Source organism: Neophocaena asiaeorientalis, unplaced genomic scaffold (assembly GCF_003031525.2).
Source record: "Neophocaena asiaeorientalis asiaeorientalis breed wild unplaced genomic scaffold, Neophocaena_asiaeorientalis_V1.1 scaffold391, whole genome shotgun sequence".
In the NCBI taxonomy this organism is placed as follows: domain Eukaryota; kingdom Metazoa; phylum Chordata; class Mammalia; order Artiodactyla; family Phocoenidae; genus Neophocaena; species Neophocaena asiaeorientalis.
In genome coordinates this window covers 1494118-1517813 of record NW_020174056.1, presented here as the reverse complement: position 1 = coordinate 1517813, position 23696 = coordinate 1494118, and positions in this window count along the sequence as shown.

The window sequence follows — 23696 nt, the reverse complement described above, 5'->3', positions numbered from 1 at the left end:
AGCAAATCATTTGCTTTCTCTGATCTCAGCTTCCTCAGGGTGGTTGAAGTAGGTAATGTGTTAAGAACAAGTAGAGTTAAAATTTTGTTGTTTTATCTTTTCAGTCTGTTCTGGGCCCAGGGACACAGACTAATTAGTCAGGGGCCAATGTTGAAGTAGAAACCAGGAAAAACCACATAGAAGTCTTTCTGGAAGTATAATCAGTGACTTTTAAACAATACAAATCCCTGCATTCTATCATTTGGAGACAGAATTTTCTAGAAGGGGATGAAAGTGAGGTTGGTCTATAATTCTAAAAAGCACGTCAGGGGATTCCAATGCTCATTGAAATTTAAGAACCACTTTTATGAGATAAACGTTCTGTTTTCCTGAAGACACTCTTAAAAACCACATACAAAAATTAGTGTTTCTTACAGAAAACATGGGATATAACCCTTAGCTCCTTTTACAGTAATAATGGTTAGGGGGTGCCCAGTAGGTATCATGAGGCCATGCTGGCCATTGTGAACAGGGACATCATGGACCTTTGAGTCTTTTGAGGAGGGTTCCGATCAAATAACAAGAGAAAGGAGCTTGCTTAGAAGGTGATGGGCCTGAGACCTGGCTCTAGGAGATGATCGTTGAAGCGAGTGCAGTATCTTAGTACAGAGTTAACATGGAGAGTTAAGATGAGGACCAGCATCAAGTGGTAGGCTGGGGAAGACAGACCCCTAGGCCAGGGTCATGGAAAAGAGAGGGCAGAGCAAAACCAGTGACAGCTCAGTTCCTCCCTTCAGTTAGAGCTGGCAATGTGTCCTATAAGTAAGTCCTGGGGATCTTTGGGGACCCTGAAACTAGCCAGCTGAAATGAGATTCTGCCTGTAGCTTCCATGGCTGGAGCACTACAGAGCCCAGCAAGGACACACTGTCACAAGACTTCCTGGGTCTACATCATGTGTGGTTTGGTTTCTCCTCTTCTCACCTTTATATATACAGAACTGACCTTAAGTATTGTTTTAGACCTTCTCAACTAAGTCTTTTCATGGCTTTTACAACATTCAGAGTGAGAGATATCCTTCAGGTAGTACAAATCAATAATCTCTGCACTAGGTGATCCTCAAAAAAAAAAAAGTCACTACAGGAGCATCCAAATTGGGGCAGCTTCACAGTTGGCTTCCAGATAGAAACTTCCTGCCAAAAACTGCACATATCAACCCAGAGCTTCTTATACTGTGACACTGTAAGAGGTGGCTGCGGGGTTGAGAGTCTAGGCTTTGGAGCCAGACTTCTTGGGGTTCACAATTCTGCCCAAAACTTCCAAGCTGTGGAACCCTGAGCAGTTTCTCCATCTGTAAAGTGGAAATAAAGGTAGAACCTAATCTGTAGAGTTGTTATGGTGACTTAGAAGAGTAATATGTATCAAGTGTTTAGAACACTGTTAGCAAATATTGCTATGGTTAGCCCTCCTTTGTCCAGAGTAAAACAGGGAACTGTCTGTGATACAGAGCTTGAAGGCTTCCCAAGCCTCATTCCTATTGAGCAACAGTGGGGCCTGAATGACTACTCTTGATGCTCTGGGTTAAGATAGCAACAATTCTAAAACTGTTGAATATGATTCAGGAGGAGTACATGTAAAGCCATCACGCTGTGATGCACTTTGACTTTGTCAGATGAGATAGCCAGGCTCAGAGGGAATTGCCCTTCGATTAGCACAAATGTGAGCAAGTCAAGAAAGTTTCAGCAGGACATACTGAGGTGAGGACCTCTGTGAACAGCACAAGGATGCATAAGGCAAGAGGTAAGGCAGGGAGCATGCTCTCTATTTTACCTCCTCCAGCCAGCCTTGCCTAGGAAAGAAATCAAAGAACAGTGACAGAGGTATTCTGCCACTTAACCAGAATCTAGGTGGGTTTGTGTCTCAGGTGAATAATACTCATAGTTTTTCTCCCTTAGTTATGGAAGACTGCATCCCTCTGTCTTTATTAGCAGCTCTGTACAGCACTAGGCTGAAGTCCTCTGTTGATCTCCAGGTAGCACAGCCCGGCTCCCAGCTGCCCTGACAGTCAGGCCCTAAGAGCTGGCGAACATTGTTGCCTTGGTATTCACTGGGAAGACCTCTTGCTCCCATGGACACTGTCCAATCCTGTGCAACGCGAAGCAAAAAAAAGGAAAAGGCTCCTGAACAAGAGCTTACAATTGTAGGAGGAGCGATGGAGGGAGGAACGGCAGCCGTCTTATCCAAGTAAATGAATTTAGGGTTTCTTTGAACCACTTAGTCCACCTCTCGTCTACATGATATTCTGTCACGTTGAAAGAAACCAGTGCTTATTAATTCCAGTAATGATCAGGATCTTGACTTTAAATCAGAGAATCCACAGGACCTCTTCTCATCTATTTAGTGTCTTTATTGTTTCAGATAACATACTCTTGGCTGTTGTAAGTTTCATATCCATAACTTGTATAGTTATCTATTTAAAATTATAATTTGGTATATTTAGCTGGTTTATTTTATGTGCAGCATTTAAGTGGAATTCATTTCATTGACATACTATAATGCCTCCCTAATATTCTTGTTATTGATTTCAGTATTTCAGAAGTATTATTCATAGTGACACCTTACTGGGAAGCAAGTTTCAGTTCTATCAATAGATATTATTATAATATAGAAAACATTAATATTTGATGGTGACATACGTATGACACAAAGGCAATAAACTCATTAATAAACACACACGTGTCATTAATAAAACATCCCAAGATGGCAACGAAGAATTTTCATCTCTTGTTCTTAAAGTTCCCCATTCATTTACCAAGTGTATATTGCATGTTGCCCATTGTTCACAAAAGTTATTCTCAATTAATGACACTGGCCCTCTTTTAAAGAAATACAGAGATTGAAAATAATTATAATGATAATATCAGTATGAAATTCACAAATTTTCTTTAAAAAAGAGCTTTATTGAAACATAACAATGCTTCCCTCCCTTTTTCTTTTCTTCTCTTGTGTGTGTGTGTGTGTGTGTGTGTGTGTGCATGTGCGTGTGTGTGTGTTGCTTGGCAACCAACATTGATCTGTCCAAAAAAAAAAAAAAATCACATGACTTAAGATTGCTAGTGGCAATATTACTCTGTCATTTTTCTTTCTCATACCAAGCTGATGAACGTACTACTGACTGGAACACCTATTAATTGTTTCTTCTTTCTTTGAAGTTTAACTTCCATGTATTTATCATGCACTGGGAATGGTTCTGCTAAAGACAGTGACCTAGAAGGGATGGCCTGAGAGAGAAATGAGTGGGAAAGACTTCTTTGAGATAAAAGAGAGCATTATCACATTCAGTTTTTTATTCATGATTCATCAGGTCAATCTTGCCTTCCCAAAATACCAATCATGGCAGAATCTCAAGTCAGGCAGCCTCTATTTCCCCTCACTTGTATTTGGAAACTGTACCCAGGAAACCTGCTAATTGCCTCCATGAGGCTAATGGGTGTTTGTGTTCAATGCATTTATTAGAACTGTCTTCCTGATCTGCTCCAGCAAAAATGCACACTGCTTTGGATCTTCCCATCAGTCTGGTGTGTCCCACTCCTGCCTATTCAGTTCAGTTCCCTGCTTAATACTGTCTTCCCTTGGATGGGGTACTCTGCTCTCACGTAAAATGTTTGGTGTGCAGCCCTTCTTTGTTTTCTAAAAGATGCTGACAAAGCATCCAATATTTTTGGGCCATCCTTCCATTGTTGTCAGAGTCTCCTGTCAGAATTAAATAAAACTCAAGGACATGGACAATGGAAATCTTGCTGAACCCCATAAATTACTTTTATAAAGCATTTTTCCTTAAAAAACTCAGCTTGGAAGAAACTGTGCCTTGCCTGCAGGTAGAAGGCAAGTGACAACACCGGCATGCCAATCAAATGGTCAAAACTATGTCACAAGTAAATAGAAGATATTTTCCCTTCCAAATCCTCTTTTATTTATAGTTACTTGTTTATTTTGAAAGGCTTTGAAACATATTTCGCATTTGGAGTATATCCAGTTTCACATTCTCCCTGTATTACATTCTCATGTTTATGAGAATTGATGCTGTTTGCTCATACTGCTTTTGTGACTTCCTCCACCCCACACTGTGTAAGAGTCTAACAACGCAGAAGCTTCAGAGACTCTTTACTGGCTAATACCTGACCCCTTTCTCTCACATTACAGCTCCGAGTGACCATTTTCAAGGCAAAAGGTCATCCCCATCCCCATCCCCATCCCTTTGGAACCAATGTGCATCAACCTTCTAACCTCTGCCTCAGAGAGATGATGGCTGTTTGGGCTGCAATCCCTTCATTACAGATGGTCCATATTTTATATTTAGTGTGGAAGGTCAAATTTAGGAAAGCAATTTCTCTTAAAACTAAGAGTTGCAATAATCCAACGTCTTCTATTGGCTTATGGGTGAGTGGGCAGTAATGGGTTTATGGGAAGCGCCCGCTAGTCTGTCTTTTCCAGGGAGGGGATTATTCCTGTCAATCTAAATTTTTAGAATTGGTGGGCTCCCATTGTTTATTATTCAGCAAGCTTTTATTAGATTGTCTCTAAGCACAATGCAGCGAGTGGGGCATCCTTCTGAGCAGGCTAGCAGGCTGGATCAATATCTTTAGGCATTTAAAATCTTGGATAAAATAATGCTACATTTTCATCTCAGCTTCAGGAAAGAGTCCCGCATGTAGTTCTGTTACAGAGAGAACATACAGAAAGATGCACGATGACATTAGCATGAACAATAATTGTCTAACAATAATAGAATCTATGGGTAAGATGATGAATTTTTCAGGTGAATGTACATTTAACATATTTCACTCTTTTATGACAGTTTAGCCTAAATCTACAAAGAAACAGTGTGACTGCACTACACAAATGCATTTATTGTGCTGACTTCAAATAAAATGCCAGAGAGAAATGGCATTCATTTAAAAATTAACAGTGTAAATGAATTTGTATCTATTACGACATATATGTATGGAGTGAGACAGAGACTAGATTAACTCACTCCTGTGTAGCAGATGAATCAAATCAAGCACAGTGACTTGGGACCTAAGAGAAGCCATGTGATCCCAAGGCCTTTGGTTGTGCAAGTCCCAGAAGGCCAAACTATCCTAAGGAAATGTAGGCGGGGGAAGATGGGTCAAAACCTCCCTGTCTACAATGAGCATTCTCATTCTTAATAAACTCTAGAAGCAAAACAAAGAAAAACTCTAGGCTTTTGTGTTCAGACATCAGGCTTAAAAATTCCTTGTCCTGATTTTCCAATTTACCTGATAAGAAACTAGGCTGGGAGTTGAACTGACACTAGGAAGGAAAATCTCTGAGACTTTAAGTGGTGTTGAGGTAAACGTGACCCCATCATCTGCCTGCCCATTCCCTGCACTCTGGCATAAAGACATGTGGAGACACACGCCTGTCACAGACAAAACTGAATCAGGTCATCACGTTTTTGTGCCTTGCAGGAATTATAATAAAAAAAAATAATAGGTTATAATAGTGATGGTAGTTGCTAGCATTATCATTTTTATCATTGTTGAATATTTACTATGTTTCAGATATTTCAACGATGTTTTCTCAAAAGTTCCTTTTAGACGAAACATTTTTATTACCTAGTTACTTTACAATTAAGAAACTGAGGGGAAGGAAGGAAATGAATGTTTATTGAATAGCTCTTATGTGTCAGGCAATATGATTGTAACATTCATATATATTCTTTAATTTTATTCTTAAAACTCTTTTAGGTGCATATTAACTATAATTACATAGGTAAGAAATCTGAGACTCAGAAAGGTTAAATAATTTGCTCAAAGTCACAGAGATAGTGTGTAGTGGAGTTGGGTTAAAGGTGAGCAGATTTGCTTTGTTCCTAAGGGCATGCTGTTTAACTTGACTATGTTGCCTGTGAGAAAGAGCAAAGACCAAGTATATTTAGGTCCTTTGTCTTACCCTTCAGAGGTGTTTGTCTCACCACTGCCTTATGTGCAGTCAGCACTCAAGGTATTTGACCCTGAAAGTATTGGGCAGACAGAGATGTGAGGACCCATGGGTTGAAGCCCCATGTTATCACCCTCTGGCTCATAAAGGGCCATGATGTTTGGGAGTCTCCAAAAATGATTTAGTGGAACCAAGATGATGGAATCAGGAGAGAGGAACGAGCAAAACATGTAAACTAACTCATTCTTTAAAGTCTGTGCTATTAATTCATGTTTCTAAAGCTCTTATTCAACACTAAGTTAAATTCACTTTGTTTTTGTAGAACATTTCAAAGAGTTTGTTTTGAAGTCCTGACTGCAATCTTTTAATGGGACTTAGGCAGTTGCAAAAATCCACCTCGGGGTTGAAAATGAAGCTCTACCTTGAGGACACAGAAGAGGCAGATCTAACATCAGTGTGGATCTTGGATTCACCACTTCCCCTGCTTGAACAGCCTGAGAAATCATCACTACCATGACCCCTGTGGGCCCCTCTGTGCCTCAGTTCTTCACATGCAAAATAGGATGATGGCAGGGCTGTCCCATGACCTTGATGATTAAAGAATAACCTGCAAACAAAGCAGTCAGGAAACGACCAAGGTGTGTACAGAGAAATACTGTCCTCTTTGTTCAAATGCTCTTTAAAATGTTCAGGAAAAAAGACAAACAGGGTGCTAGCGAAATAAGGTGGTGAAATGCTGAAGCTGCAGCACTTGGGTAACATCTGGGCAGGAACCGGTACTAGGTACTAAGCTTACCTGTCAGGATGCACAGGCAGAGAAGCCCAAACTGGGAGAGTGCAGTGGAGAATCTGGCCTCAGGAACACAGTCCTTTGTCTCTGCAGTTTTTCTCTGCCTCTATGCTGTCCACAAGAGAGGATGCAGGAGACACGCAGGTAAAACTGGTGACTAAATCCCGAAATGTCTTTCTTTGAAAGAGCATGAAAGAAGCCTCTCTCTGCTTCTGATGTGTGTGAAGGAGACCATGAGAATAACAAAAGACAGCAGTTCAGCGGGAAGTGGACAGTTAATTAGCTGAAGTACCTTACTCTCTCATTAGCTCTAAGTAGGTAGTCAAAGAAGGAATTGGAATCTAGCCTCTTGGAGGGCTTTGTTGGGTAAACAGTTTACATGAACACAGAGGCAGCCAAGGTGTGGGAGACTCTTGGCTTCATTGCTAAGACTCTCTAGATGTATGTGCTGTGTGACAGCAGCACATACATCTAGAGAGTCATAGCAATGAAGATGTGCCTCCCAGTGGCTATGGCATAAATCCTGGGGCCTGATGACCTGGTCTGGAATCTTGGCTCTGCCACTTACCTGAGTGAGTTATGTAACTTCTCTAAGTTTCAGGTTCCTCAGTAATCAATCCCACCTCATAAGGTTTGAGGATTAAATGAAGAACTGCACTTAGCACAGTCCCTGAAACATATTAAAAACTCCCTACAAGATAGCTATAATAATTATTATTATTCACTCTCAGAAAAGATTTGGGGAGCAGTTAGGTTAAACTTAATGAACAAAAGTTGATGGTGGTCAGAGAATTTTTATAGTGCCTAAGAGTTTGTTTCTTTTTAAGGTATTGAAGGGTTTGTTCTGTAAGTGTTCTGTAAATGAGAGATTCATTATATTTTATGATATAATTTATAGAAAAAAAATATTAAAATGACTTTGGCATCACTTACTCTTACTTTTTCCATTACTGATGTTTGGTAGTTTAGTAGGAAAGATCGGGCAGTCAGATTATAAGACAGCATTTCCTAAAATGTATTTTCGGAATGTAAGTCCCAAAAAGAAATCCTTGTGAGATTCACAGTGCATGCTATCATGTTAAAGGCTCTGAGAAGTTCACGATTAAATTAATTTGTTTTACTTTGTTAAACTTTGTATTTTCCAAACTTATTTGACCACAGGATCTGAATTTCACACATTACCTGTTAACATTCTCAAAACACTTTGGGAAAAGATCTAAGATAACATTTTCCTCCTGGGGGGCATCTTACTAGCATTGTAGACATAGAACCCAGGAGTAAATGCTGTTTTTTTATAAATCTAAAAACCTCAACCTTAAATTGCTATGAAAAATCTTTGCTAATAACTCTGAAAGAATGCTATGCCAGTTTTTTTTTTCTTTTGTATTGAGCAGAAATGAGCACATCACAGCATCATTTAGTGAGTACCTACATACTTACGAAATGTTCGTACTTGATGAATATTTCTGGGTACAAAGAGTCAAAATTTGACAGAGCCATAGAATTACTTGCTAAATATTGGTGATTCATTTTGCTAAGAGTTAATTATGATTCTGCAAAGAAGAAGTTAAAGAGCAGTGAAGAGTGGGCTAGTGTGAGAGGAAAAGGGAAACAGCTCCACCCAGCAGCCTGCTATATTTTCCCTCTGCCTAGATGTAAGATGTGCTTATGAGGAACAAGGAATGTGATTATTTTGTCATTGAAAAAAGCAGCAAAGGCCTTACCTTTCCTTTAGGGGTCCAGAATCTGAAGCTACCACAAGCTAATTCTAACTCAGTGTGCTTTTATCAATCCTAATTCATACACAAATTGTCTTACATATCAGAATTTTTTCCTCCACAAAACAATGTTTTAAAAAGTGATTTGTTCCTAAGTTAGACTGCAGAAGCCTGTTTCAACTATATTTTTTTCTAAACTGTCAGAACCTCTCTGGCCTAACCCTGGTAGTAGAAGTGACAAATTTTACTATTTAGCCAGTCGACAAAGTCATATTTCATGACGTGCAATGTACTGGCATGCAAAGATAACACTATCGTGCCCTTGCCCTCAAGCTGCTTATCTCATTGGTGATATAAGACATAAACAAATAATTAGTAGGCAAAGGAGTTTTAGATAAGTGAAATGGAAATAAAGTACACTGGAAGCATTTCTGGTTGGGACGATCAAGGCTCTGTGGAGGTGATTAGCCTCCACGTTTCAGCTTAGCCTCACAGTATGGGTAGGAATTTAGCAGGCAGAGGAAAAAAGGTGGGCGCTTAAAGCAGAATGCTTTGAAATCACTTTGAAAAATCCAGCAGTAGACTGGCAAATGAGCTTACTTCTCATGCTCCATGGATTCCTCATGCCAAGATCTACAAAGATGAGACACTTTCTGAGAGTCTGACACAGCAGCTCTCTCCCTGACTAGGGCATGAGTAGTAGAATTTCAGTTAACAAGTCTTTGTGGTCCCAGAGAGAAATTGATATTTGCTGATTGCGTGGTGCTGAAGTAAAATTACAAGAGTGCATTAAAAATCCTTTGTAAAGAAGGTTGAAGACATTACAAAAATGCATGGGCATCTTGGGCATTAATATTTGATTCAATATCTTTTAGTTGCATATGGCATATTTTGATGGAAGAGACATGCGTAGATACAAATACAAATTGGAGAACCACCAGGGCCAGTGCCAGTCAGTAAGACTCCTGGCTGGCGGGGTACACTCAGCCTCACCCCATATATGGATTTTTGAGGCCATATCCTCGAGTAAAAAGAATCAAGGGAAGTTTTTTGTGTCTACTCTATTGTCTGCTAAAAGAGGAACAGGGAACTTCTTGTAACCAACAAACATAAACACCCAATTAGGATTGCTAACGAAACTACTATGCCCAAAACACTGTCCTTAGACACTGACACAGGTGGAAAAAGAGAAACACAATTTCTTTTCTTAAGGAGCTCAGAGTCTTTTGGAGGGACAGACACATACATAGCCAGTGAATGTGAAAACAGCAAAAATAAGTGCTTGGGGAGGATAAGAGGGAAGGATGAGATTCTGCAAGTACCCATCAGATGGCAAACTCGACTGCATTTCATTGAAAATGCTCTTTCTTTATTTCCACTCATAAACCCCCCACTTGGGACTTTGTGGGTCATCACAGGCACATTTTCTTTTTCTCTGTATCTCTTGTCCAGCTCAGTCCTGCTAGGACAGCTTACTTTGCTGGTGTCGAAGAGGCTTTCCTCACTGCTTTTCTATCAGCCAGAGTTCAATTGCAGTCCACAAAGCCCACTCAAGTTAGATTAAGCAGAAAAGGATTTATCACAGGGATGTTATTAGGTAGCTTATGGATCTTTGGGGGCAGTTTGAGAACCAAGCTTGCATGCCACATAGCAGAAGTGAGCAGCCAAGAAGAACGCTCAGTCACTGCATGAGACTATTTCCGCAGGAAGTCCACTGCTGTTGCCACCTGTGACTCAGCACTCATGAAACCACAGCCTGAAGAGCAGAAGCTCTTCTATGGCTGCTGCACATGAACTCAACACCTTCATTACCATGCTTGCTGGAAGAGGCTTGTGGACTCATAGAGTTTGCCTTGCTCCTCCAAGTCTCACACAGTGAGGCTGCTCGGTTGAAGCTGGTCACAGGCAAGAGTTGATTGAAGTGGAAGTTTGGGGAAATGCATAATCCACATAGCAGAAAATTACCAAAAGTGGGAGATGGGTTAACAAAATCATTGCCAGCTGCAAATGACAGAGGTCTATTGCGTCATCCCTCAGACTTTTTCCCTTAGAAAATTTAATCACGGGTTTTAAAATTTAATGATATTCTCAGATTGGCCTGATAACAGAATAACATTTCAACATCTTACCAGGGATAGCAGTGCAGCCTGGACTTTCTTGGAATGTGTTGAAGAGAAGCAAAGATGGTCAGTACCTGAGGTCCCCATTTGCTTTACTTCTGATTGTCCCCTGTGCCCCTGTATTCAGAGGCCCTGTGCCACACATTATATTCCTGAGTGACTTATAATTGTGTGCACATTATTCTCTGCAGATATGTGATGGGGTAGTCTCCATCATGTTCAGAGAGTACATTACCCTTCTTTGAATGAACCAGGTAGGACTGAGACCCAAATTAAACATTTTAGGGATTATATCTCCATATAGTTGTTTTAATTAGAAATTTTCTCGTGTCAAGGAACACATATAGTCTCTAACAGGCCTAAGCTTACAGGAATTTTGATTGTAATGATACCAAGATGCTTCACTGAATGCCCAGCCCTCCAAGAAGGTAAGATTAGGGCAGCAAAAATCTGTGGACTTGCCACCAATGATATAACTCCACTGCATGTTTATTTGTTTCAGTTCTGCTACCACTTATTTCCAGGACAGGAATCTAATTGGCCCAGCTGGCCTTTTTGTTCCAAGCTCCAGTTTGCTAACCAGCCTTCGGAAGCCCCTTTTTCAGGTCAGGTGTTCACCCTTGTGCTGATCAACTGTGTCATCAGTTGGAAAGTGAGCAGTTGGCATGATCTACTGCCCACTTATCAAAGACGATGGGTGGCATCAGATACCCTGAGAAGGGGACAAAGGGCAGTCTGTCAAAGCCTGTCTGATGTAGAGTAAAACTCCCCAAGGCTCTTGAGTTGGCCCTTGCATGTCTGGCAGGCTGACAGGGAAGGGCAGCTGGAGGTCTGTTTGCATGAGGACCTGAAGGGCCATCAGAGAGGGAACGTATCTTAAAGTAAGAGAGAACCAAGCATGTGGCACCTGACCAATTGTGATTGTTGGAGGGGCAAATCGTGTGGTAATTGTCACTTAGTCTTTCAGCCTGGCTTATTGCCAGGTCTGGGTCCACTGGAGAATACAGAGGTGAAGTTTGAAATACCTGTTTGAAACTTAAGCAGCCATGTTTTGAATTCTCTCTAAGATAGCATAACACATAGAGGGGAGACAGATATTCTCTTCCCTACATCTCAGAACACAGTGGCTCTTTGGTCTTCATGGGCATCGTTATTGCCAGCAGAAGAGGTCTGATTAGGCTAATAGATCTACTGATTGCTCATATTCTTAGGAGAATCCCTGGGATTCCAGCCAAACTTTGGAAATGCTTGTTAAGAGGCTGGGTCTTTTTGACATGTTGGGAGCAAGAGTCCATGGTGTATGTGCATTATCATTAATGTGATCCTATTTGTATGTGTAGACTAATAGGCTAGTGATATATGGGGAGATAACTAATGCCACTTTAGTTCAGTCAGGTTATAATTATTTATAAACAATTAAAATCACTTGTTTGTTTCAAATGAGGTTATTTAATCATTTCTATCTGTTTGCCATCAGATAATATGCCTGAATTGAGTGAGTTTACATATTCTTAAGTATTTTGGAAGCTCAATTTCTTTAAAGCTTAGGAATGATGTTCTCATAAAAACTATATATATGAACTTGCTAAAGATATGGTTAGATAGTTAGGATTTCTTTGTTAGTAGTCATCTGTATATATCCAGACTCCTTAAGGGATTCACTGATAGCTGTCTACAGCCATTGTCCAGCACTTCCAAATACCATTCACATCAGGTCCCTTTGATCACAGCCTCCCATCCGAACATCAGTTAAGAGCAATGGACTAAGTTCCAAATTCTTTATCCATAGCACTGAAAATTAAAATAATGACTGGAAAACAAACAACCAAACAAATGACAAACAGTTGATTCAGATGAGCAAAGCCCTCTGTGCTTTCAGCCTTTTCCTAACAATTGCCAGTCAGCTCCTCAGAGTAAATATTTTCAGTGGGATTGGTTGATTTCTGATCAATGAACATATCAGAATCTGATTCATATTTTCTCTCTCAAAATTCCTTGTATATGTAAATTTGTCAACTCAAGTCTTTTTGGTGTGGCATGTGATAGGGTTTCAGGATTTTGCCACAAAATTCTCATCTTTGAGTTTAGGATTAGGACAAATGCATTTCGTACTTGGAATCAAGATCTAAATTTCTTCCTAACCATCTCCCCTTTTGTTCTTGCATTTTCTCTTTTCATATTTTATTTTCTTTATCTATCTTCTTCCATTTTCTTTCCCTCTTTCTTTCCCCCTTCCTTTCCTACCTGCTCCTTTTCTTTTCTTCCCCAGCAGTTCTTCTGGGGAGTGGTGGTGGAGGGTGGTCTTTTAAATCAATGGTTCTCAACTGGAAGTGATTTTGCCTTCAGGGGACACTTGGCAATGTTTGGAGACCTTTTTGGTTATTACAACAGGAGGGGGAGGGGCATGGGGTACGGTGCTTCAGCATCTCCAAGTAGGGGACGTTGGACAAGGGACAGCGATACAGCTAAACATTCTGCAATGCACATGACAGTCCCCCACAGTAAAAAATTGACCAGTCCCAAATATCAAGAGTGCTGAGGTTGAGAAAACCTGCCTTATATAAATATGACTTTGTGTTCATTAAGAACACAGAGGTTAGGAGGAGTGGAGAGGGGGCTTTGTAGGGTTCTGCTCCTTTCTTTTTATTCACAGTTGCTGGCTGGCCCTTTAACTTAACTCTTCATCTACCACAGCACGTATAAAGTTTATGTACATACACCTGCCTCTGCTGGCAGCATTGATTATAGCTTCAACCAAACAAATAGAAAAAACCATTAAAGCTGTGTATCTGGGAAATGTGAAAGACAAACTTTTCTCTTCATTTATTTTTTCAAAATATGTATGTGGCACAGGATATGCTAGGAAAAATAGATGTGTTTAAATATAATTATGGTGGAAATTTTCATTTAGGCATTTTGCAGGGTGGGGGAGAATACATATTCTCTGGGTTACTGTGACAATTGTGACAGATAGGTTTAAAGGATTAAATATCAAATTAATAAAGAGGACAAGGAAGTCTATAAAGATCTGGTCTTATTGTAATTGAGATGCTTAACCATAAAACAATGAAAGAAAACCCATGGAAAACATTTGGTTCACAAGTGGCAAAAGTAGTTAAAACTTACTTCAGTATAGTCAGGGAAATTTAGATGATGAATATCAATACTTACAACAGTTTCAATAACTCTATTTAATTGTGGACCAAATACCTAAATGCCATTGCATATATGATGTGAATATTAGTGGCCCAATTGGTTACTTGTCCATATGCAGGCAGTAGATGAAGGGAAATTGCCATCTAAAATTTATTTCCTTCCCAGATTACAAAACAGAACTACTAGCCAGGTTGTAACCTAACTAAATTGGTCAGTAAAACCAATCACAGCTTTAGAAAGTCTACACTAAAGCCTGGAAAGATAAACTACAACTCAGCAGAAAATTTACCAACATGCCAGAGTTAAATAAGAAAAAAAAATTGCGTGATACTTACTGGTAACAGCTAACCTTAATATAATTGGACACAGCTGTTGAGGTGCCCAGGCTACTGGGCCAGATATTACCAGGGGCTCTTGGGCAGTTTCTGCATGGGGCTTTAGAGCAGGGAGCAGCTGCAGGACTGGTCCCAAGCCTCTGGCCCTTGACCTTTTCTGGACCCTAACAGCATTACCCAGAAACTGGAATACTTGAGTCTAGTAGATTCAATCCAAGTCCAAGATCTTGGACATCATAGGTATGCCGACTCTCTATTAATAATCTTCTCTTTGTACTTTGCCTCCATGTTTCTCTCGGGATTCCTTTCCCTTAATTCCTATCTGCACCCCAGATCTTCCTTTCTATCATTTCCACTGTGTCTCTGGTACTTTAGCCTCTTCTCATAACACTCCTATCTCTGACCCTAACCATGACCTAATTCTCATCTGGAGACACCACTTGTCTTGTGTCCCTCTAGATGAGTCTGCACTTCTCCCCCTGCATGGTATTTCTTACTCCCAACAGCTTCTTTGATGCCATTTCTGAAATATTCTCCCTGTTTTTAAACTCACACTGAGCTTGCATATACTTCTATGCCCTGTTGCTGTAAACTTCTCCCCCTCAGGTCCTCCCCTTGTGAGTGACATGTAGACTTTTCTCCTCTCCAACTTCTGTCATCACCTGAGTGAATTCTTATGTCATGTAGGCAATGCGTTTAGCACCCTTTTTCCAGTTCCTTGATCTCTTCAATGCCAGTGGTCTTCATCTCTACTTCACACCAACAATTCTCATCTACAGCAACACATTGCCATCAAGCAGACTGTTCCATACCTGAAATCTCAAGCTCAATGGATTTTCTCTGTGATAGCAATTTCCCATATTTCCTGCTCTGTCATTCCAACAGTATCTACTTCCTCAAGCATCCTGGTTTGTCAGTCTTCTGAGTTCTCTTCATTCTGCACCAGCCTTAAATTGATGCTGTTCATTTTAACTATTCTCTTACCGATACCTTTATATCCCTCTTCTGCTTATGTTTTTGACACATATAACACTTCTAGCTGCACAGCCAGTCTGTTGAATACTGTTGGAAAAAGTCACAAATTGTGCATATTTGTATCAATACAAATTCATGCCTTCTAAAATCCTTTTGGCCTCAAGATCCTATACCAGTTACCTTTCTTTTTTTTCTGGTCAGCACTTCCATTTCTTTCAACAGCTCTGTCCCCTCTCCTATGCCTGTCCTTAAACCCTCTCAGTGGATGGACAACCCTTCTTGCAGCCTTAAATCATATATAGAACATAATGGTGTTTAAATAAATAGCCTTGGTTTCTACTTATAAGAAGTTTGAGATTATTAATCAGGAAATCTTTAAATTATTGTCTCCTCTTTGTCTGCAGTATTATTTACTTCTATATCCATTCTCTAGACCCAAAGAAGGAATTATCCTCCCTGTTCTGTTCTTCTTGTCTCATCTGGAATCTTGCTCTATCAATGATCTCCCATTTCTACTATGTCTTCAGCTTCTTTCTTTTTTTTTTTTAAACATCTTTATTGGAGTATAATTGCTTTACAATGGTGTGTTAGTTTCTGCTTTATAACAAAGTGAATCAGTTATACGTATACCTATGTTCCCATATCTCTTCCCTCTTGCATCTCCCTCCCTCCCACCCTCCCTATCCCACCCCTCCAGGCGGTCACAAAGCACTGAGCTGATCTCCTTGTGCTATGCTGCTGCTTCCCACTAGCTATCTGCCTTACGATTGGTAGCGTATATATGTCTATGCCTCTCTCTCGCTTTGTCACAGCTTACCCTTCCCCCTCCCCATATCCTTAAGTCCATTCTCTAGTAGGTCTGTGTCTTTGTTCCTGTCTTACCCCTAGGTAAGATCTCCTTGTGCTATGCTGCTGCTTCCCACTAGCTATCTGCCTTACGATTGGTAGCGTATATATGTCTATGCCTCTCTCTCGCTTTGTCACAGCTTACCCTTCCCCCTCCCCATATCCTTAAGTCCATTCTCTAGTAGGTCTGTGTCTTTGTTCCTGTCTTACCCCTAGGTTCTTCATGACATTTTTTTTCTTAAATTCCATATATATGTGTTAGCATACGGTATTTGTCTTTCTCTTTCTGACTTACTTCACTCTGTATGACAGACTCTAGGTCTATCCACCTCATTACAAATAGCTCAATTTCGTTTCTTTTTATGGCTGAGTAATATTCCATTGTATATATCTGCCACATCTTCTTTATCCATTCATCCGAAGATGGACACTTAGGTTGTTTCCATCTCCGGGCTATTGTACATAGAGCTGCAGAAAACCATAATTCAAAAAGAGTCATGTACCAAAATGTTCATTGCAGCTTCTTTCTTTTTCTGTTCCTTCCCTTAGCCTAACCTGTGATCAAGTTCTCCCATTCTAGCAAAACCAGAACAAAACCTTCCTTTTATTCTATGATGCTTTTGAGTTTTTAGACAATCTTGATTTTTCCCATCATGGCTCATTCTTTTTTATACCTCAATGTCTTATTTACTAAACGCACCCTAACCTGACACTGTTCAGACCAAGGTCACTGGTAACTTCCACATCACCAGATACTCTGGGGAATATTCTGTCCTTGTCTTATGTCAGCTTTTCTGCAGTACTTAATATTTGGGGCCCACTATTACTTTTAAGGCTCCCACATCCCCTTCTTCACATCCGTGGCATGAAGTAGTATGAGGACTTGAATACGCCAAATGATAACACACATCTCTGCCTTGCACATACCATTCCCTCTTCTTGGGATGTCTTTTTCTCCATTCCCCTCTGCCTTCTCTGCCTGGAAAAATCTCATTCATCCCTCAAATTCCAGCTTAGCCATCACCTCTTCTGAGCTGCTTTGGCAGTTTTAGTTTCTTAGCATGAATCTCTAAGTTTGTCTGAGTTGAACACCTCTTTCTACAAGTTAGGCTTCCAAAAAACATCTTTCAGTCATAAAATCTCCTATTTTAAATCAGAATAGAAAATTAAGAGGAAAACTTAAGTCTTTATTGTTAATAAAAGCTTGTTATGCATATCTTTTTATTTGCATATGGTGGCAGTGTTGACTTAGTATAACTAGTAATTCCTCTCTCTACCTTCTCTTATCTTCTTTATCTTTTCCCTTCATTTTAATGCATTTTTAATTAGCATTGACTCTGGCTTATTAGCCTTGACTTCTAGCACTGAAGCTGGCCTAGTAGCAGTATTTATTGTTTGTTTCAAAACTTAAACTCTTAATTTTTTTCAACCTGAGTTCTAAGTCTTTGGTTCTTTCCTTAACAAATAGAATGATTTTAAAAAGACATGGTTTGGGCTTCCCTGGTGGCGCAGTGGTTGAGTCCGCCTGCCGATGCAGGGGACACGGGTTCGTGCCCCTGTCCGGGAAGATCCCACATGCTGCAGAGCAGCTGGGCCCGTGAGCCATGGCCGCTGAGCCTGCGCATCCGGAGCCTGTGCTCCGCAATGGGAGAGGCCACAGAAGTGAGAGGCCCGCGTACTGGGAAAAAAAAAAAAAAAAAAGACATGGTTTTCCTTATAGCAAGGTACATATCTGGGTTTTGTAGAAGCATAGGTTGTGGGTTTAGGTTCAAATATAAACATGTAATTATATTAGGCAAAAAAAGAACAATATTGTTATCATGAAGGCCAACAATTAACTCTCAAATATAAATTACTATTCAACACAAGTGAATGACATTTCATCAAGCACCTTATGTTAGGTTTTAGTTGATTGTTTTTCAGGAAAAAGTGTTAAGTATCAACATAGATTATGATGACCCTAAGGTCCTGTCTATAATTGGGCTGAAAAGATCTCTCCAGCTGTGTTCTGGGTTGGCTCTTGTCTCTTCTGTTGCTTATGTGTTAATGGCATGGGTGTCACTGATACTTCTGGGCCCCATCACCATGCAGATTGATGGCAAAAACCATTCTGGCCAATATGGCTTTTAGATGTCACCTGTCTAGACACAGTCAGGATTACTGGAAACCTGTCTTGTTACTTTATTTCATGGATACTTTACCCTTTTGCACTTAAACCTCAGTCTCTAAGGGGACAGCGATATCTTTTCAGGTTGGATATTTCACAGGGATGATGGGTTTTGTTTTATGATTTTATTTGGCCCTACTCTCCTCCCCATATCCTTCTGAGTTAGTAGAATAGGTTTACCCAGGTGGCTCTGAAGGATACCCTGAGTTTTTTGCATATTGTCATGTGTAATAGGTATAATACTTTTGAAATGACCCTTTTTTATACTTTTTAAATCAGATTTCTTTCTCCCTACACCCCACCACCACTACGATTGGGGCAGGGGTGTGTAATTTAAATGCTATAGGCGAAGGAGGAGAGCGGGACATGGAGGAGTTCTATGCCAACAGGAAGAGTGAGGAGAAAGCCCATTGCTCCTGGCTTCAGGGGGTTTGTGGGGTGAATGATTGGGCCAGAGGTAGAGTGGAAGAGTCAGCATGTTCTTGAGGGGCTCTTGCAGTGAAGGACACCCAGGGTGGGTGGTTAAAGGATGCTGTGTGGAAAGCTGCCATCTCCTCTCTGTAGTTAGGTCTTCCTATATACCTAAATGCCATTTTGAAGAAGAATAGGAGGAAATCTGAAATACTGAGTCTTTGAGTCAAATGAGATGACTGGGTTACCTAAAGTAACTGTTTAAACTATAATGGTTCTTCTGAGTTCACTAGATTGAACCAAATTTAACTACTCTCAACTCTGCTGCCCTGTTGTGGTCTTGAGAGAAACATTAGTTCAAATATGAAAACAAAGAAATTGCATTTTTCTTTGCATATATGAGTATATAAGTACATCTGAGACCCTGTTGTATATAGATAAGGAAGCATGCTTTTCTCTCCCTAAAGCATTGAGTCAATGGTTATAATGTAGGTTGGGGGTATGGGACGGGAAGATCTTTCCCAAGATAAAATTGGTTAACACACACTGAAAATGGAAAATAGTTCTATACACAGTAAGGGTGGGGAAAGTATTTTCTGTCTGGGGACTGACCCTTGCTAGGGAAGGGTATGAGAGCTTCCTCAGCTATTTTCCCTTTCAGGTTGAATGGACATTGTGGTTGAGTCCTCCACTTCCATTAATTATTAGAGACATTTACATTATTTTTAGTCTCATTGCTAGTAATTTGTTGAGGAATGGATAAGCTTACATTTATTGGAGCCAATGAAAGTCAAGGAAAATATTTCTGGGACATTCTTGGAAAGAATTTCTGCCCTAAACAGAGAGAATTGACACATTAGCCTAATGATCTGGATGGCAAAGTGGAGAAATGATGAAACAGGGTCTCAAATGGCAGGGTTGAACTGTTGGATCAATTGCCGTGAAGCCTGCCTCACTTCTGGTGCCTCAAAAATGAGCTAATATAATTCTTTAGAGTTTAAATCACTTGGAGATGAGATTCAGTTATTTGTGGTGCCAACCAACTTGACTGAGCCATAGGCGATTACTATTTTTCTCCATGGCAGAGAATGGAATTATTCAGAGAGACAAACCAGTTTGCTCACTGCTTTGATGCCAAGTGTATATTCCACGGGGCACTTTCTAAATCTATTTGTAATGCTTCCAAATAGATGAGAAATTTATTAGCTTGGGAGTCTGAACATCTGATTCCATTCCTGATTCTTTTAGTAACGAGGTGGACAAATATCAGTTTCTCTAAGTTTCTGTTTCTCAGTTGTGGCATGAAGGTGTTAGACATGAATCTCATTGGTTCTTACAGCTTAGAGTACATTTTTTTTTAAAAGTGTGGGAAGAGTGCTTAAAATGCAGATCCTTGGGGCCCTCTTTAAAGATGCTGATTAATTTTTAGCATGTATAGTACCAGAGATAATTCTAATGCAAGATGGTTCAAGGACCACTTTGAGGAAATCTGAATTAGAGACACAGTAAGATCCTTCAAAGATACCTTGTAGTCTAGCTGGTCTTACCCGTCAGCAATTCTTACCTGTGCCATTCCTGTATTTTATTATTTTTGGTTGTGAAGAAACCATGGATTCTAACAATGAAGCTTTATTGGGATGGATGAACAAACGTAGGGGGTTATAGAATCATGAGGCAGGAAGGAACCACAAGAGGTCAATGCAATTTACCTCCTTACTTCTGGGCTGAACTGCATGAAAAGTGCCCAGACAAATGGGTGTCTGCTTCTGTTCAGAGGGATCTCAAGAAAGTGATGCCACATCTACCCTGGGTTGTCACTTCATGTGAATTCTTTCTGAACAGACAGGTCAGGGAATCATACAGTCTGACTAATCATATATTCTCATTTGAGGATTTTCATGTTAGCTCAAGATGGATGTTTGTCAAAGAATTGGGGGAAAAAAAAACCCAAACGCTTGAAACTAAAATTATCCTGAGTATCACTTGATCATTGGAGATTTGAAAGAGGATTCTTGACCTCATTATGAATAATGCTTGAACTGGCAATGTAAGGAAGGCTGGTTAAATTGAAGTTCACAACTGAGAGTGTGTGAACTAATGGAAGTTCTTCCTTATAGTTGGCTTAATTTCCTCCTACTGCGATTTCAAGCTGGTTTTCTCTAACATTCTTCTCTGTGAGTGGGAGTAAACTCTGGTTATCATTCTCTCCATAATTCTTCATTTTTTTGAAGAGTTATTAACTTCCCTTCAGAATTCTCTTTATAAGGCTAAAAAAGTTTCACTTCTCTTAACCTTTCCTCATATGTTCCATTTTTCAAACATTAATAATTTTCATTATATGTCTCTGCACTCACTTCAAATTTTCCACATCTTTAAGTGGTGGTGTTGTAAATAGTACTAAAATAACAGCTCTGACCATTGTAGGGTGCAGTTTCCATGTACTTTTTGTGTGTAGAGAGTACAATGTAGTAGGATGGAACATGGACTCATCTGGCTGCCTGGTTTTGAATCGTGGGCCTGACACTTTGACATTTTGTTTAATCCCTGACCTTGGTTTTCTTGTCTGTGAAATGGATATAATAATAGTGCCTGTCTCACCCTCAGAATGGGAGAAAATATTTGCAAGTGAAGCAACTGACAAAGGATTAATCTCCAAAATTTACAAGCAGCTCATGCAGCTCAATAACAAAAAAGCAAACAACTCCATCCAAAAATGGGCAGAAGACCTAAATAGACATTTCTCCAAAGAAGATATACAGATTGCCAACAAACACATGAAAGAATGCTCAACATCATTAATCATTAGAGAAATGCAAATCAAAACTACAATGAGATATCATCTCACACCGGTCAGAATGGCCGTCATCAAAAAATCTAGAAACAATAAATGCTGGAGAGGGTGTGGAGAAAAAGGGAACCCTCTTGCACTGTTGGTGGGAATGTAAATTGATACAGACACTATAGAGAACAGTATGGAGGTTCATTAAAAAACTACAAATAGAACTGCCATACGACCCAGCAATCCCACTACTGGGCATATACCCTGAGAAAACCAGAATTCAAGAAGAGTCATGTACCAAAATGTTCATTGCAGCTCTATTTACAATAGCCAGGACATGGAAGCAACCTAAGTGTCCATCATCGGATGAATGGATAAAGAAGATATGGCACATATATACAATGGAATATTACTCAGCCATAAAAAGAAACGAAATTGAGTTATTTGTAGTGAAGTGGATGGACCTAGAGTCTGTCATACAGAGTGAAGTAAGTCAGAAAGAGAAAAACAAATACCATATGCTAACACATATATATGGAATCTAAGAAAAAAAGAAAAGGTCATGAAGAACCTAGGGGCAAGATGGGAATAAAGACACAGACCTACTAGAGAATGGACTTTAGAATATGGGGAGGGGGAAGGGTAAGCTGTGACAAAGTGAGAGAGTAGCATTGACATATATACACTAACAAAAGTAAAATAGATAGCTGGTGAGAAGCAGCCGCATAGCACAGGGAGATCAGCTCGGTGCTTCGTGACCACCTAGAGGGGTAGGATAGGGAGGGTGGGAGGGAGGGAGATGCAAGAGGGAAGAGATATGGGAACATGTGTGTATGTATAACTAATTCACTTTGTTATAAAGCAGAAACTAACACATCATTGTAAAGCAATTATACTCCAATAAAGATGTTAAAAAAAATAGAGCCTGTCTCGTAGGTTATTCAGAGTATTCAGTGAGTCTGTGTACATAAAGAACTCACATCTATGCCTGGCATGTAGCTATTATCATAGAGAGGTAAGACAAGGAAAAAGCAAGAAGAAAGAAGGAATATTCGTCTTCTAAAGTAAAGCTAGTTGTATTCCTACAGAGGCTACATTATATGTAAATAGTATAAGGATCACCAGCTATGGAACAAGAATATTCACTGTTTGGAGTGAAAACCTTTAATGTTGCATATGCTGCTGGCTCTCAGGAACAGTTTGCAAGATAACTGGGTTCAGGCTCTTCTCTGTTACTTATTAGCTATGTGATTTAAGGAGGTTCCCTTAAATGTCTTGGGACTCAGTGGATGCACCCATAAAATAGGAATAACAACTCATCCTCCTGAAATACATAAAGCTTTCAGTTTCTTTTGGGAGTGTAGTATGTGGGTTTCTAATACTAAGATTTGGTTAACAGGTGGTGGGAGGTTGGGAGAAGAAAGCCACAAATCAAGACATGTAGCAATCTACTGAAAAACAGAGGGAGAAAAGATGAAAATAAATGAGTATTATTTAAATACTAATAAACGAGTATTATTTAAATACTAAAATGCAATAGCAGGGCCTGAATCTAGGTTGGTTTTAAAAACATAATTTTCCATCTTATTTGGAGATACTGGGGTGCGGTGGCTTAGTGTGTAGGTACTGGCATTGACTTGAATTTAGACCCTGACTCTGGGATACTAGTTAGGTTAATTATCCTCCTTGGGCCTCAAATGACTTATTTGTAAAATGGGGATCTTCATGCCTACCTTACAGGGTTGTTTTTAACAGCAAAAATGAGATAATATGTGTAAAGCACTTAGCAGAGTGATGGCACATTGTAAGTGCTCAACATATGGTACCTGGTATGATAGTTCTCTATTATGGGGGGTACCAGAATTCAAAATAATGAACTTTTCTTAGTGTTTCTATACACATTTCTGTCTGAATGCCGTGCCTGGAGTTTACCTGTGAGAGCCTGAGTTTTTGAAAACTGGGGGTTCGAGCAGTGAAGTAGGGGCAGGGAATGGGATAGCAATGTTTCCTCTCCAAATCGGCACACATTTGCTCCAGTGCAGTGTTGTTGGGGATGAAGGGCAGCCCAGAGGAGAGCTGAGGTGGGGGAGTCAGGATGGGAAGGCACATAGGATAATGCAAACCACATTTCCTGGCTCAACCACTTAGTTCTTTCCCCTGGGAAATTTTTACTGGTATTTTGCCTTACTGTGAGTCTTTGCACTTCCTGTTATGAACTGGTTAAGAAGATAATTATAACATGGTTATGGGAAATGGTAATGAAATATACCTCAGTATACAACAAGAGAACAAGACCTCTGCCATTTGGAAGAGACAGGAAAAGCCAGCGCTGTTTTTTAAAAAAGTAGGATTTACTACTTTTTAAATTATAAAGTAATATTGTCTTATTTTAGAAGTTTTTGAAAAATAGAAATATAAGGATTGTTAAAATGGCAAATGTGCCCACCATTCAGTAATA